This window comes from Calidris pugnax, unplaced genomic scaffold (genome assembly GCF_001431845.1).
Source record: "Calidris pugnax isolate Ruff unplaced genomic scaffold, ASM143184v1 scaffold24, whole genome shotgun sequence".
Taxonomy (NCBI): domain Eukaryota; kingdom Metazoa; phylum Chordata; class Aves; order Charadriiformes; family Scolopacidae; genus Calidris; species Calidris pugnax.
In genome coordinates this window covers 30319727-30325227 of record NW_015090922.1, presented here as the reverse complement: position 1 = coordinate 30325227, position 5501 = coordinate 30319727, and positions in this window count along the sequence as shown.

Here is a 5501-nt window from a genome sequence, read left to right as displayed (position 1 = left end):
TTGGGCTAACCAGCTTTGGGAAGCCCGGTTTTTTTTCCATTAAAAAAGCCCTTAAAAAGGTGTTTCTGCTTTTTTTTTTTTTTTTTTTTTTGGTGACACAACCCTTTTGCTCTGAACACTCAAAAGGATCACTTTTTTCTGTGCTATTACAGTAACAGGACAAAACCCAAGCTGTACAATAATTCCCTTCTCTTTCCCATGCCCTCACAAACGCTTAAGTCTCTGCTGCTAAACTCCTTAGCTCTGAGTAGCCAGATCTTCCAGAATGGGATCCAGAGACGAGAGAGGTCCTGTTGGTTTCAGGGATAAGAAGCCAAGTGGAAAGAAAAAAATGGTCAAGACACAGAGGATGGAGAAAAGTAAATACAGGAGAAACTGAAATTTGGAGAATTTCAGGAGAAGCGCAAATTGCACACACTCAAGGGAAGAACTGCTTTGCTTTTCCACCTGTACCAAAGAAACCATGAAGATCAACAACAGTGTGCAGAGCTCAAAGGAATTGCAATACTCACTTGTGTGATAAAACAACAAATGGAGTAAAGACTGTAACTTTAATTGTATTGATGAAGACCGAGGCAGGGGGAAAGGAGAACCGTCATTCAGAAGTTGGGCTCAATTCTGATTTCCATTACATCAATGTAAGCCTTGAATAACAGGACAGAATTTGGTTCCCTGTATCTGATGATCTCACATTAAGATTTAATAATAATCAATAACTTAATACCAAAGTTCAAGACAAACATAAGTGCTAAGCACTCACACAAATCATCTAGTATTAGTCAGAGAGAATAGTTTAGTATAAACTGCTCCCCCTAGTAATTATTAGAGAAGTACCCTTTGCGTAGAAGTGACCCTCAAGAGGGCTTTGGTTAATCATAACTAAGACACTCAAAATCCCGCAAACACTTCCTTATGCACATGATTAACTTTTGAGCACATGGCCAGTCCCATTGAATTCAAAGAAAGTAATCATGTCTTAAAAGTTACTCCTGGGCAGACAGGAGTTCAACTTTGCCTCTGGAAGAGTTTTGCAACAGTTGTCTCTTTAGTGATCAATTTTGTAAAATGCAGAAAACTCAGCTGTCACTCATACTTGTGACAACGGAGGCCATTCAGGACTCTGAAGAACTGGAAGAGAGGGGAGGTGGAAGAAGAAATGCATTTATTTATCTTCATATGCAATCCAAATAGAGAAAGAGCTGCCCAATGAGAATTTAGAGATTCTTCCTTCCCTGAATCTGTCATGCTCAAAAATCTCTGCAAGAAAATTTCTAAAATACTGTATTATACTATACCCAGGAACCACTGGATAATTGTGAGCACTGTTACTGAATAATTTAGGCACAATGTCATGTTGCATTTGGTCTTGAGAAGCGTCCACATTTTATTTGTTTGTTTTTAAACGAACACCCTGCATTTTTACATCTTCCACACCAGCTTTCAACACATTCGTAGGAAACAATGATTCACAGAAAACAGGATCCTCCTTCAATTTTTTTTGTGCTACAGTTTTAAGCAAAAGGGTTATCTCCAGAAGGGAAGACCTCTGCTTCAAATGCAGCTGAAAAAAATATATTTGCCATTTGACTTTCACCGAAGCCTCAAAGATCTGGTCAAAAGGCAGGAATCATCTGCTGAAATACAGTTGTCTACATCCATGCTAGATGTTTGTGCTACCTTTATATTCAATTGGCAGAAACAGCACTTCTCAGATCTGATTCTGCTGACTAAATGTAGACTTCCACTTCAGGAAGAAATGAATTGCTCCCTAGAAATGTTCTGCTTCCTGCCTATAAAGGCAGTCCAGAGAGCTGTGTTTCAACAGATGAATCCCACCTTCTCCATGCTGAGTATCGCACTGAATGACCATATCTGTTTTCTCCACTAAGACCCTATCAGCTTTGCTGGAGTTTCTACCACTTAGACTGGTGCAAGTAAACCAGTGTAGCTACCCTAGGCTCCATGCACAGTCCATGGAAAGAAAGGGGCACCTCCGGGAGGTGATTCAGCTCACATAAAAATCTGAATTCTCCCTAGAAATGACACTGTGTCTCCACAGATTATGGGAATGAGCTTTAGAAGCTCACCTCTTAGTAAGGTGAAGCAGTGAAGTACCTTGAGGTAGACACATTCAGGCTCTTGCTGTTGAGGTGGGAGATGTTGAGTATTCTCATCCCTTATCTCCTCTCCATGCCAGTGAGGCTTGAAATGTATAGCATAAGACCCCATACTAAAAGGCAAGGTTACAGTATGGGTTACAGAGCCCTTCAATAAAATACTTTGAAGGAGAGTAAAAACAAAACCACACCAGAGAAGTTTAAAAAAATCTGTATCGTGGCCTACATAGTGTCTGTCCACCCACAGCTTCGCCAAGTGAGGATAAACAAGAGCTGAATGAAACTCCACAAGCGCACACTTCAGTTGGCCAAATATCCAACACAGTCTGGAGCAGCTAAGAATTAGCCTGCATTCTCTTAAGATTTAAAAACAGAAGTGCAGGCCCTCAAAAGGGTCTGAGATTCATCCGTTAGCAACGCATGCCCTCAGCTGACCAGGTGACACAGAGACGTAAGATGGCAGACCCAGATCCAGGCACTCTGTCACCGAAAGAAGTCACCTCATTAGCTGAGGACAGCAGGGCTTCTGCATTTGACTTCTGCAGGAACACAGGATTTGGCAGCCTCCAGAAATCTGAGCTCTCTATTTTTCTTCCCTTCGTTTACTAATGCCCATTTCCCCTTCCCCGCCTCCCTGTTCCCAATGCACACACGTTTTAACGCTAAAACCCAGGAGTTACATGGCTTTTCCATACTTCTGGGCAAATATTACACACTCTCCCTCCAAACTAGTAAGTATGCCTTCTCCATAGAGGTAGTAAACCTGCTGCAAGAGCACAGTGCTTCATAGTGGAATATTTCAGATTAATCCAGAACAATTACCTGCACATCTCAGGTTCTTAAGAAAGCTTCACATCCACCACCTCACACAAAAATACACTCCTTACAACATTGTGATACATTGCACACTCTTAATGGTTTCTACAGTTACGTAGTCACAGGCAATGTAATTAACAAGCAACATTCCTTCCTGTAAAATAGGAGGGAGAAAATAAACAGAATAAAAGTTCACCAAAATAAATTTGAGCTCAAAATAAAATTACATTTTTTAATTTAATTTCATCATTTACTGTGTCAAAGACGACACAAGCCTGGATTACCTAGGTGCAAGTACAGGTTTTCAATCAGTTTGATTTACAAAATACCTTGTGTCCCCTTAAAATGAAAAATGATACCTTATTTACTCTCTTTAAATAGACATCAATTCTTCATTAAATATTTTTTCACTTTCCATTTCATGTTTTGTACACACTGAAATCAAGGGGAAAAAAAATCCTGTTTTAAAGTTATATTTTGTTTTCTGTTTCTTGTTACATAACCAGAAGTGTTATAGGAAATAATATTGTGGACTTAAAAAAAAAAAAAAATAGAAAAAAAAATGAAAACCAGGCACACATCACTGCATCACAGTAATGTGTAAGGTGCTCCTACACCCACTATTGGCATACATTTAAATTAAAATTACATGTAATCTATAGCCAACTTCCAAGTCTATGCTGAATGCCCTTACTGTGTTTAACCTCCTCCATTGCTGACAAAGAGGTAAGATTTTCCAGGTTAGTAACAGCAAAATCCCACATTGCAAAAACAATGAATGCTGTCATGCAAACAAAGTCATTCACAGGGTCTGAAAATGTCCCTCCCACTTCAAGATTGGTCTTAAGCAGAGAAAGGATAAGAAAATATAAACGTGGATCTTATTTTCTTGTGGGAGAGCCAAGCAATTTAAAACCAACAACCAGATAAACCCTAAACCATATCTTGTGAGAGAGGTGGTGAATCACTACCAGTGCTCCTTTCTAAAGAAACCAGAAGAGCACACCAGCCACTGTGCTGGAGACATTTCCTTGCAAAAAGCAAAAACAGCCATGGTGGCAAGTGAATTTCATCAACTGGGTGACTTGTGACATTGTGATCCTGTACAAAAAGGGCCACAGACTCCATGTTGGACAACACACTCATTCCATCCCTCTCTGCTCCATGTACACCTTGCCAGGCAAAACCACCGCATTTCTGAATTCGAGCACGCAGAGAGACATATTCACATCATCACCTGAACCCACCACACACCCACCATCTCCCACCGTAGCCTCCAGAACCATTCACAACAGCCTGAAACAGTGCTCTGAATCCAACCGGCATTTTCCTCTCCTCTCTGCATTACAGCCACCAGCCCCAGAGCCCCTGTAGCTCAGCTTGGTTCATCTGGGCCCACTTAGTCCAAATAAACACGAAGGAAGGGAACCCACTGGGCTGCCTGAAAGACGAGAAGAAATTCGGCTGCAGAACTCCCTCACACTCGTGTGCATAGCTGATTTTACACCTCTCTGCTGCTACGTCGATATTATCTTGTCAAAAAGTACAGAGCAGCTTTCACCACAAATACTTGGGAGCCTGAAAATCACAGCAAAGCAGCAAGGCTGGGGAAAACCCAACTTTAGCTGGATGCAAAGTGCGCTGCGAGCGCAGCGTTTGGAGCCCCAACATGACGCAACCGCGATCGTACCAGGGACAGGGGCTTGCTGAGGGAAACTGGACCCACGCAAAACCACAACGTATAGATGAGGTGCCTATAGCTCATTCGCTGCCCGAGCCAGGAGCGCCCTGCAAACAGAGATCCACACAAGCTACAAATCAATGAGGCAGCGTGGCTATGCCCATGCCAGTGACAGACTGCAGCGGGGGGAACGAGGGAGCTTGGAGTGCCCGGCAGCCCCACCGCCCCCCTCTGCCACCCTCCCTTCCCTCTCCCCTTCCCCTTGCCCCTGCCTTAACCCTTCCCCTCTCAAGAAGTTGAGTGTCGGTGCAGTGGGAACAGCCCTGCAGTTTCCAGCCGGGTGGTGGGAGCAGCCCGGCCTAAACGCCAAAGTCACCCCGGTGTCGGCGGGCTGCGGGAGGCCAGCCAGGCTGACGCGCCCCTGCGGTGGGCTCCCGGCTGCCAACCGCCCGGCCACCTGCAGGCCTCCGCCGCCCTACCTTGCTCCTCGCCGGCCCCAAAGCAGGCTCTGGGGTCCTCGGGGGGGAGCCGGGCTCCGCCACCCTCCAGGGCTTTGCGTTTCTTCGACATCTGGTCGGTGTTTGGGAGTTGAGTTTCTCCTCTCTCTCTCTCTCCGGGGAGATGAGTGTATGTGGAGAGAGAGGGAGAGTGTGAGGGAGAGAGACACAGGGAGGGAGAGAGAGAGATTGAAAGAAATCGCTGCTTAAAGAGAGGGGAAGAGACTTTGGAGTGGCTGGAGAGCAAGTAGGAGGCAGGGACTAAGTGGAGAAATCCTACAAATCACAATCCCATCAATTCAGCCCCACGTCTAAAGGGGCTGTTGAGGTCTCCCCCTTCCTTGCTCATTCATCTGAGTGTGTGAGTGAAAATTAAAGAGAGAGGCAATA